General features: G+C 43.3%; 1 pseudogene; it reads left to right on the forward strand.

Moving 5' to 3' along the window:
- The first annotated feature begins 4,183 nt into the window (after positions 1-4,183).
- LOC100970043 (serine/arginine-rich splicing factor 3-like) lies at positions 4,184-9,599 on the forward strand (annotated as a pseudogene).
- The last annotated feature ends 247 nt before the right edge of the window (positions 9,600-9,846 follow it).

Raw genomic sequence — 9,846 nt, forward strand, 5'->3', positions numbered from 1 at the left:
TACATTTGGATACAACCTCTGTCAATAATTAATGGACAGAAAGTTTGAAAAGGAACAATCAAGGCTGAGTATGGTGACTCACGCCTGTAATCCCAATGCTTTGGGAGGCCAAGCCAGGTGGATCACCTGAGGTCAGGAGTTCAAGACTAGCCTGGCCAACATGACGAAACCCTGTCTCTATTAAAAATACAAAAAATTAGCTGGGTGTGGTCTCAGGCACCTGTAATCCCAGCTACTTGGGAGGCTGAGGCAGGAGAATTGCTTGAAACGGGAGGCAGAGGATGCAGTGAGCCGAGATCGCACCACTGCACTCCAGCCTGGGTGACAGAGCAAGACTCTTTCTCAAAAAAAAAAAGAAAGAAAGAAAAAAGAAAAAAAAAAGAAAAGAAAAGGAACAATCAGACCCTCCCTGACTTAAAAGCTCCTGATGGCTCCCCAGTATGGGCAGTCTGGGTCCCTGATGTGTTATTTAAGCCCTCCCGACCCAGCCTTGCTTGCTCCCCTTCCTGTGCCGGGTGCCCACTGGCCTGCATTGGTTACAAGCCTCTCAATGAGCGCCCACACTTCTTAGCTCCCGCTGCTGCCTGGAACATTCTGTTCCTCCCTCCTGGTTCAGCCCACTGCCTTCCATCCTTCGGGACCCAGCTCAGGCTTGTCATTTACTCGAGGACTCCTGCACCCACACCTGATGGGGAGAAGGTGCTGCTCATCTGGGCTCCCATGGGTCTTATCCTCTGACCTCCTGGCCTGAGGAACTCAGCATCACTAGGCTTTAGACAGACGAGGAATTTTCTCAAGTTTGAGCACGCCCTGTCCTATTCCTGTCACTTCATGGCAGGCGAGGCCTTGCAGAGGCAGAGGGCTGGGATGGAGGTGGAGCTGTGTCCCTCTGCTGAGGACAGCTGGGCTGGGCTTGGGACTGGGGCTTTCTCTGAGCAGACACTGCAAAGATTAGACAGGGCCTTAGCAAGAGGATGCCTGAGATATTGGAAACCAGTGTCCTGCCCTGCCCAGGTCTTATAATCCAGGAACGTGACCCATCCTGCTGGGGAAGCATTGTTCTGCCTTTGATACTTAACTTTCCAGAGGAAAATGGGTGGATGTAGTTGGATTGAGTGGTAATAGACTGAGGCCAAAGAGTGAATATTCTGACAGTATTTCATTTAGGAAATGCCTCCCTGGTTTATGATTGTTGTAGTTAGAAAATAGGATAACTAGTTACACTCAGAAAACCCCAAGAGGGAGTACAATACCAAGATCCCAGAACACAGAAACAGGTGAAGTGCTGGCTTGAGGCAAGCGAAGACTCCAGGGAAATTCAGGCCAGGTGCGGTGGCTCAACACTTGTAATCCCAACACTTTGGGAGGGCAAGGAGGCCGGATCACTTGAGGTCAGGAATTTGAGACCAGCCTGGCCAACATGGTGCAACTCATCTCCACTAAAAATACAAAACTTAGCCAGGCATGGTGGCGTGCGCCTGTAGTCCCAGCTACTAGGGAGGATGAGGCATAAGAATTGCTTAAACCTGGGAGATGGAGGTTGCAGTGAGCCAAGATCACACCACTGCACTCCAGCCTGGGTGACAGAGCAAGACTCCATTTCAAAAAAAGAAATTCAGGGCAGCCTCTCTGTTCTTGGGCTACTTGGCCTGTTGCTGGTGAACCCCAGGAAAGGAGGGAGAGAAGTGTTCCCCAAGCTGGCTACAGAAAAATTCTCCTAATTGTCCCTCAGTACATACATTGGGCCAACTCTTTAAAAAGACTCTTTTTTATTTCATTTTAGGCACCTAAATAGATACCAAAGCCCTGTACAGAATGCAGGGAGGACACAGGCTGCAGGAGGTGTACACAAAGTGTGGCAGGCTCTGGCAGAAGGAGCCCACTCAGTGTGACACAGCCCTCCTTTCCCTGTCTTCTGTCCCTTCACCCTCCCCTCTCCCCTTCTTCCACCTGGGCCTGCTCTTGGCTACTGTGTCTCCCTTCTCTCCTTAATCTACACTTCCAATATGCTCACTGCCAAGAAACATGCATTTTCACTGTGGATGTTCTGGTCATAATTCACAACCCAAAATTGTTATTTCTTGGCAAGAAGTTCCAAGTGTGTTTCAGGTGACTGGGCACAGTGGCTCACACCTATAATCCCTGCACCTTGGGAGGCTGAGGTGGGTGGATCACCTGAGGTCAGGAGTTCAAGACCATCTTGGCCAACATGATGAAACCACGTATCTACTAAAAATACAAAAAATTAGCTGGGCATGGTGGCAGGTGCCTGTAATCCCAGCTACTCAGGAGGCTAAGGCAGGAGAATCGCTTGAACCTGGGAGGTGGGAGGTTGCAGTGAGCTGAGATTGTGCCATTGCACTCCAGCTGGGGCAACAAGAGCAAGACTCTGTCTCAAAAAAAAAAAAAAAAAAAATGTGTTTCAGGCTGAAGGTTTTTAGCACCTCAGACAGAGATCAGCTAATTATCAGGGCTGTCTCCAAGAAACAGGCAAGAATATGGAGATTTGAGTTGTTCACTGTGTATTTTGGAAAGCCCCTCATTCAGCACTGAGGTTTCAGGTAGAATTATAATCGGATTCAGGGACAAAAATGGTGAAGTGGTGTGAGGGAAAAGGCCCATTTTGTGAGTTTCACAGTTGGAGCCAATTGCCAGTACTAACCTTGATGTACTTCAAATGACAAAGCCCAGTGTTGAATATGTTGAAATGGCACCTTCATTCAAGCCACTAAGACCCCTTCAACACCTTTGTGAGGAAAGGAATGGGAAGGATTATTTCCATTATTTTATGAACAAAGAATTAAAATCCAAGCCCAGGGGTCTTGCCCGCAGACCCTGGATGTGTCAATGATGGAGGAGAAGGGCCAGGACCCTCCCACCAGCCAGGTCTAGTCATCCTGCCTCTCAGACTGAACACTCCCCAAATCACGACAGCATTTCTTTATCTTCCCTGTGAAGGAATAATGCGGAGATTTATTTATTATGGCAGTGAAGGGCTTTAAGATTCATGGATATGGTTGCTATTGAATAAAAGATGTGGTAGTGGATTACGTCCAAATTTCAGTCAGTAACACTAAATTTAGTCAAAGTAACTTCTCGCTCTGTTGCCCCGGCTGGAGTGCAGTGGCGGGATCTCGGCTCCCTACAAGCTCTGCCTCCCAGGTTCACGCCATTCTCCTGCCTCAGCCTCCCAAGTAGCTGGGACTACAGGTGGCCGCCACTACGCCCAGCTAATTTTTTTGTATTTTTAGTAGAGACGGGGTTTCACCGTGTTAGCCAGGATGGTCTCGATCTCCTGACCTTGTGATCCGCCCGCCTCGGCCTCCCAAAGTGCTGGGATTACAGGCATGAGCCACCATGCCTGGCCTAGTCAAAATAACTTCTATACCCCTCATCAAAGTACTGGTTAATATTGTATATAATATATCACAAAAATAAGTACCTGTGAAGTTCTAAGAAATATATATCTCATATCTTTAAAAGGAAGTATCCTTAATCAAATACTTATTGTAATATTATTTATTTCTTTGTTCTATGGCTTTATTTTAATAACGATAATCCATGTTCACTGTAAACATTTCAGAAAATACAGAAAAAAATCACTTATTACCCAGCCACTCAAAAATGCTGCTGGCATTTGGCTGTCCTGATTTTCAGGCTTTTTCTCTGCATATGTACATAGACTTTTTTTTTTTTTTTTAAATCCAGAGACAGGGTCATGTTCCACATACTGTTTTGTAACTTGCTTTTTAAAATTTAACAATACAGGCCGGGCGCAATGGCTCATGCCTATAATCCCAGCACTTTGGGAGGCTGAAGCAAGTGGATCACCTGAGGTCAGGAGTTCAAGACCAGTCTGGCCAACATGGCAAAACCCCATCTCTGCTAAAAATACAAAAAAAAAAAAAATACCCGGTCATGGTGGCACGCGCCTGTAATCCCAGCTACTCAGGAGGCTGAGCCAGGAGAATCATTTGAACCTGGGAGGCAGAGGTTGCAATGAGCTGAGATTGTGCCAGTGCACTCCAGCCTGGGTGACAAAGTGAGACTCCATTTCAAAACAAACAAACAAACAAAATACATAAAATTTAACAATACAACATAACCTTTCTATTCATGTCAGTATATACAGTTTGACACAGGCATTTTTTTTTTTTTTTTTTTGAGATGGAGTCTCGCTTTGTCATCCAGGCTAGAGTGCAGTGGCGTGATCTTGGCTCATTGGAAGCTCAGCCTCCCGGATTCATGCCATTCTCCTGCCTCAGTCTCCCGAGTAGCTGGGACTACAGGTGCCCGCCACCATGCCCGGCTAATTTTCTGTATTTTTAGTAATGACGGAGTTTCTCTGTGTTAGCCAGGATGGTCTCGATCTCCTGACCTCGTGATCCGCCCGCCTTAGCCTCCCAAAGTGCTGAGATTACAGGCATGAACCATGGCGCCCAGCCGACACAGACATTTTTAATGACCGAATGAGAGTTCATTGAATGGATGAACTACAATATGTTTAATTAACCCCAACTGAGGGACATGTAGGCTGGGTCCCATTTACTACTAGATTAACGGTGCTGCCGGGAGCGTCAGGCCTTGACACTTGTTTGGATATTTCCAGAGGAGAAATTCCTAACTGTGGCATTGTTGGCTCAAATGAATACATACATTAAATATTAACAGACGTAATTATATAACTGTATATAATTATATATGTGTGTACACACACACACACACACACAGTCTACCTTCCAGAAAGCCTTCACCAAGAGGCTATTTTCCTTACTCTTGTGCCAATGGTGAGTTCTGGGATTTGTAAGTATTTTTGCCCATCTGATAGTTAAGTTGACTGTGTGTTAAAACAGGTGGTGTGTTTATTAATGACTCATATTTTTCTTTTCTTTTCTTTTCTTTTTTTGGTGATGGAGTCTCACTCTGTTGCCCAGGCTGGAGCGATTTTGGCTCACTGCAACCTCTGCCTCCCAGATTCAAGTGATTCTCCTGCCTCAGCCTCCCAAGTAGCTGAGATTACAGGTGCCCGCCACTACGCCCTGCCCAAATAGCTCAATTTTCTAGGTGACAGGTACCCTGTACGACATATGATGAAAAAGCTGAAAGCATAGTACTGGTATTGATAACTATTTATTTATTTTTAAACTGTCAGAATATATATGGATATCTGAAGATTTTCTGGCTGGCAGATGGATGTGGGAAGTGTAGAAGAGAGGACTGCTTGTGGTTGCAGTTTTTTTTTTATCTGTTACACATGTAGAGGTCACTAAATTGTCATCTGTTTATCGCTACATATATTTTGCTTACCTTAAAGTATATTGTCAGTGATGTAAACTTGTTTAACACTAAAATAATGCAGCAGAAGATAAATTTCAAATCGAAGGCAGTGATTACCTGGAGGGGTGAAGAGGGGAAGGATGCACAGAGGAATTGCTATTGTTTCATTTATTTTATTTTATTTATTTTATTTTATTTTATTTTTTTGAGACAGAGTCTCGCTCTATCGCCCAGGCTGGAGTGCAGTGGCATGATCTCCATTCACCACAACCTCTGCCTCACAGGTTCAAGAGATTCTCCAGCTTCAGCCTCCTGAGTAGCTGGGATTACAGGGCATGCCACTGCACCCGGCTAATTTTTGTAATGTTAGTAGAGATGGAGTTTCGCCATGTTGGCCAGGCTGGTCTTTTTTTTTTTTTTTTTAATAGAGTCTCACTCTGTCACCCAGGCTGGAGTACAGTGGTATGATCTCGGCTCACGGCAACCTCTGCCTCCCAGGTTCAAGCGATTCTCCTGCCTCAGCCTCGGAAGTAGCTGGGACTACACGTGCCCGCCACCACGCCCGGCTAATTTTTGCATTTTTAGTAGAGGCGGGGTTTCACCATATTGGCCAGGCTGATCTCGAACTCCTGACCTTGTGATCCGCCCCCTTTGGCCTCTCAAAGTGTTGGGATAACAGGCGTGAACCACCACGCACGGCCACCAGGCTGGTCTTGAACTCCTGGCCTCAGGTGATCCCCCAGCCTTGGCCTCCCAAAGTATTGGGATTACAGGCATGAGCCACCATGTCTGGCCTGTTTCATTTCTTAAGCTGGAGGATTTGATACTTAAGTATTCTTCTTCTTTCTTTCTTTTGTTTTTTTGGGGGAGGGCAGGGTCTCGCTCTGTCACCCAGGCTGGAGTGCACTGGCACCATCATGACTCACCACAGCCTCCATCTCCCAGGGCTCAGGTGATCCTCCCACCTTGGCTTCCCAAGTAGCTGGGACTACAGGCTCACACCACCATGCCCAGCTAATTTTATTTATGTATTTATTTGTTGTAGAGACAGGGTTTTGCCACGTTGCCCAGGCTGGTCTCAAACTCCTGGGCTTAAGAGATTTACCTGCCTCAGCCTCCCAAAGTGTTGGGATTACAGGCGTGAACCAGCATGCCTGGCCATACGTGTGTATATTATTCTTTTTTCCCTTTTGAATGCTGTGAGTAAAGTGTTAATTAATTGTGGGCCTAGATCCTGGACAGACCTAGGCCGCCTTCTCACAACACTGTTTCCTTGGAAATGTATCAAGTTCAATGTGGAATAATGTATGTTGGGAACTGGTCACCTACTTTGTTTACTGTGAAGCCCTTGGTCTGTGGGACTGTTCCTGCCCTGGGAATGCACACAAGCCTGGAGCCTTCATCACAAGGAGAATATAAAAGACTCGTGGGAAACCAAGTCAGGGACTTCCCTCTGTCAATATGAACCACATCCACCTTCATCTCTTTTGTTTTTGTTTTTGAGATGGAGTCTTGCTCTGTAGCCCAGGCTGAAGTGCAATGGCATGGTCTCCGTTCACTGCAACCTCCGTCTCCCGGTTTCAAGTGATTCTCCTGTCTCAGCCTCCTAAGTAGCTGGGACTATAGGCGCGTGCTACTGCACCCGGCTAATTTTTGGTTTTTAGTAGAGACGAGGTTTCGTCATGTTGGCCAGGCTGGTCTCAAACTCCTGGCCTTGTGATCTGCCCTCCTTGGCCTCCCAAAGAGCTGGGATTAAAGGTGTGAGCCACCATGCCTGGCCCTTCGTCTCATCTCTAGTCACTGTGCACGCTCTGCATGTGGGTGAGTGAAGGGATGAGAAACTATGTGCATGGGTACTGCTGGGCCTCCCAGTGAGCTGTAAGATGTTGGGTATACTGTATTTTCTGTTCTTCATTCTCTGTACAGCTAAGTAAATGCAGTGCTAAATTAAAGCCATTGAGACTTATGGATCTGATTGCCAATCTGAACATGTGCCCAGTGCTGGTGGTAGGAAACATGCCTTAAATAAATACATCTATATTTGAATTAACTCAAAACCATATGAAAAAATGAAGATCTCTGGTAAAGATAAATACATGGGCAATTATAAGGTAGTATTATTGTAATTTTCACTTATAATTCCATTTTTATTAATAATTTTCTGCACTTTAAAAAGACAAATGCAAAAAACAAGTATTAACCTATTTATTGGGCACATAATATATAGCGATGTAATTTTGGACATCAATAACAAAAAGCAGAAGACAAAGATGCATGGAGCAGAGTTTTTGTATGCTACTGAAGTTAAGTTGGTATAGATTCAAAATAGAATGTTGTAGCTTTAATAAGTTAAATATAATTCTCATGGTAACTAGAAAGGAAATATCTATACAATATACTCAAAAGGAAATAAGAAGAAAATAAAAATTTTTCCCTGAAAAAAATCAGCTAAACACAAGACAGGCAATGATGGAAGAAAAAGGGGACAATAAAGAAATGGCAAATAGAAAAAAAATAACAAAATGGCAATAATATTTACTCCTTATCAGTAAATACTTTAAGTATAAATGGATTAAGTTCTCTAATTGAAAGAGATGCGGAAAATGGATACAGAAAAACAGGATCTAATTATTATCTACAGGAGACTCACTTTAGGACAAAAGACACTAATAGGTTGAAAGTGAAAGGATGGTAAAAAATATTTCATGCAAATAGTAACCAAAAGAGAGCTGAGGTGGCTATAGTAATATCAGATAAAATAGATTCTAAATCCAAAAAGGTTACAAGAGACAAAGAAGGACATTAATAAGAGGTTTAAAACAGAAAAAAAATATAGCAAGTATAAATATTTACATACCTAATAACAAAAATATATGAAGCAAAAACACGACAGAATTGTAACAGGCAATCCTAGAGTAATAGTTTGAGAATTCAATATTCCACTTTCAATAATGGATAAAACAACCAGAGAGAAGATAAGAAATTAGAGGACTTGAACGACAAAATAAACCAACTAGCCCTAACAGACATATACAGAACACTCAGCCCAATAACAATAGAATGCACATTGTTCTGAAGCACACACGGGATGTTCTCTAGGATAGACCACCATAAACATGTTTTAATAGATTAAAAAGTATAGATATCACACAAAGTATCCTCTCTAACCACAATGGTATGAAGTCAGAAATCAATAACTGAAGAAACACCAGAAAATTCACAAATACGTGGAAATTAAACAATGCACTCTCACAAAACTAATGCATCAAAGAAGAAACCACAAAGAATATTTGTATCTTGAGATAAATGAAAATAAAAACACAACATATCAAAACTTATGAGATGCAACAAAAAAGCAGGGCTAAGAGGGAAGTTGACAGCTGTAAATGTCTATATTACAAAAGATCTCAAATCAATAACAACTTTATATCGTAAGGAACTAGAAAATGAAGAGCAAACGAAACCCAAAGATAGCAGAAATAAGACAGTAATAAAGATTAGAGCAGAGATTTTTAAAAAGTAGAGACAATAAACGATAGAAAAAATCAATAAATAATTTATTGGGAAAGAGAAACAAAATTGACAAACTTCTATCTAGACTGACAAAAAACAAAAGAGAAAAGATGCAAATGACTTAAATAAAAATAAAAATGGACTGCCATTTCGTGGACGCCGGGTGAGCGAGAGCATCGCTGGGTACTGGGCCGGAGGAAAGCGGGAAGACCCATCGGAGCGTATGGATTTGAGCCTCCGCATTTTTTACCCTAGATGTCGAAATGCATCGTGATTCCTGTCCATTGGACTGTAAGGTTTATGTAGGCAATCTTGGAAACAATGGCAACAAGACCGAACTGGAACGGGCTTTTGGCTAGTATGGACCACTCCAAAGTGTGTGGGTTGCTAGAAACCCTCGCGGCTTTGCTTTTGTTGAATTTGAAGATCCCCGAGATGCAGCTGATGTGGTCTGAGAACTAGATGGAAGAACACTATGTGGCCGCCGTGTAAGAGTGGAACTGTCGAATGGTGATAAAAGAAGTAGAAATCGTAGCCCACCTCCCTCTTGGGGTCATCGTCCTTGAGATGATTGTCATAGGAGGAGTCTTCCACCTCGCCGCAGATCTCCACGAAGAAGCCTCTCTCGCAGCCGGAGCAGGTCCCTTTCTAGAGATAGGAGAAGAGAGAGATCTCTGTCTCGGGAGAGAAATCACAAGCCGTCCAGATCCTTCTCTAGGTCTCGTAGCCGATCTAGGTCAAATTAAAAAAAAAGAAAAAAGAAAACCAGTTGGCAAGAGAATTGGTGTACAGGAAATTACTTCATTTGACAGGAGTATGTACAGAAAATTCAAGTTTTGTTTGAGACTTCATAAGCTTGGTGCATTTTTAAGATGTTTTAGCTGTTCAAATGTGTTTGTCTCTTGAAACAGTGACACAAAGGTATAATTCTCTATGGTTTGAAATGGATCATGTGAGGCATGTAATACCAAGAATTGTTACTTTACAATGTTCCCTTAAGCAAAATTAAATTTGCTTTGAACTTTAGTTATGCATAGACTGATAATAAAGCTCTAA

The sequence above is a fragment of the Pan paniscus genome, chromosome 12 (genome assembly GCF_029289425.2).
Source record: "Pan paniscus chromosome 12, NHGRI_mPanPan1-v2.0_pri, whole genome shotgun sequence".
In the NCBI taxonomy this organism is placed as follows: Eukaryota; Metazoa; Chordata; class Mammalia; order Primates; family Hominidae; genus Pan; species Pan paniscus.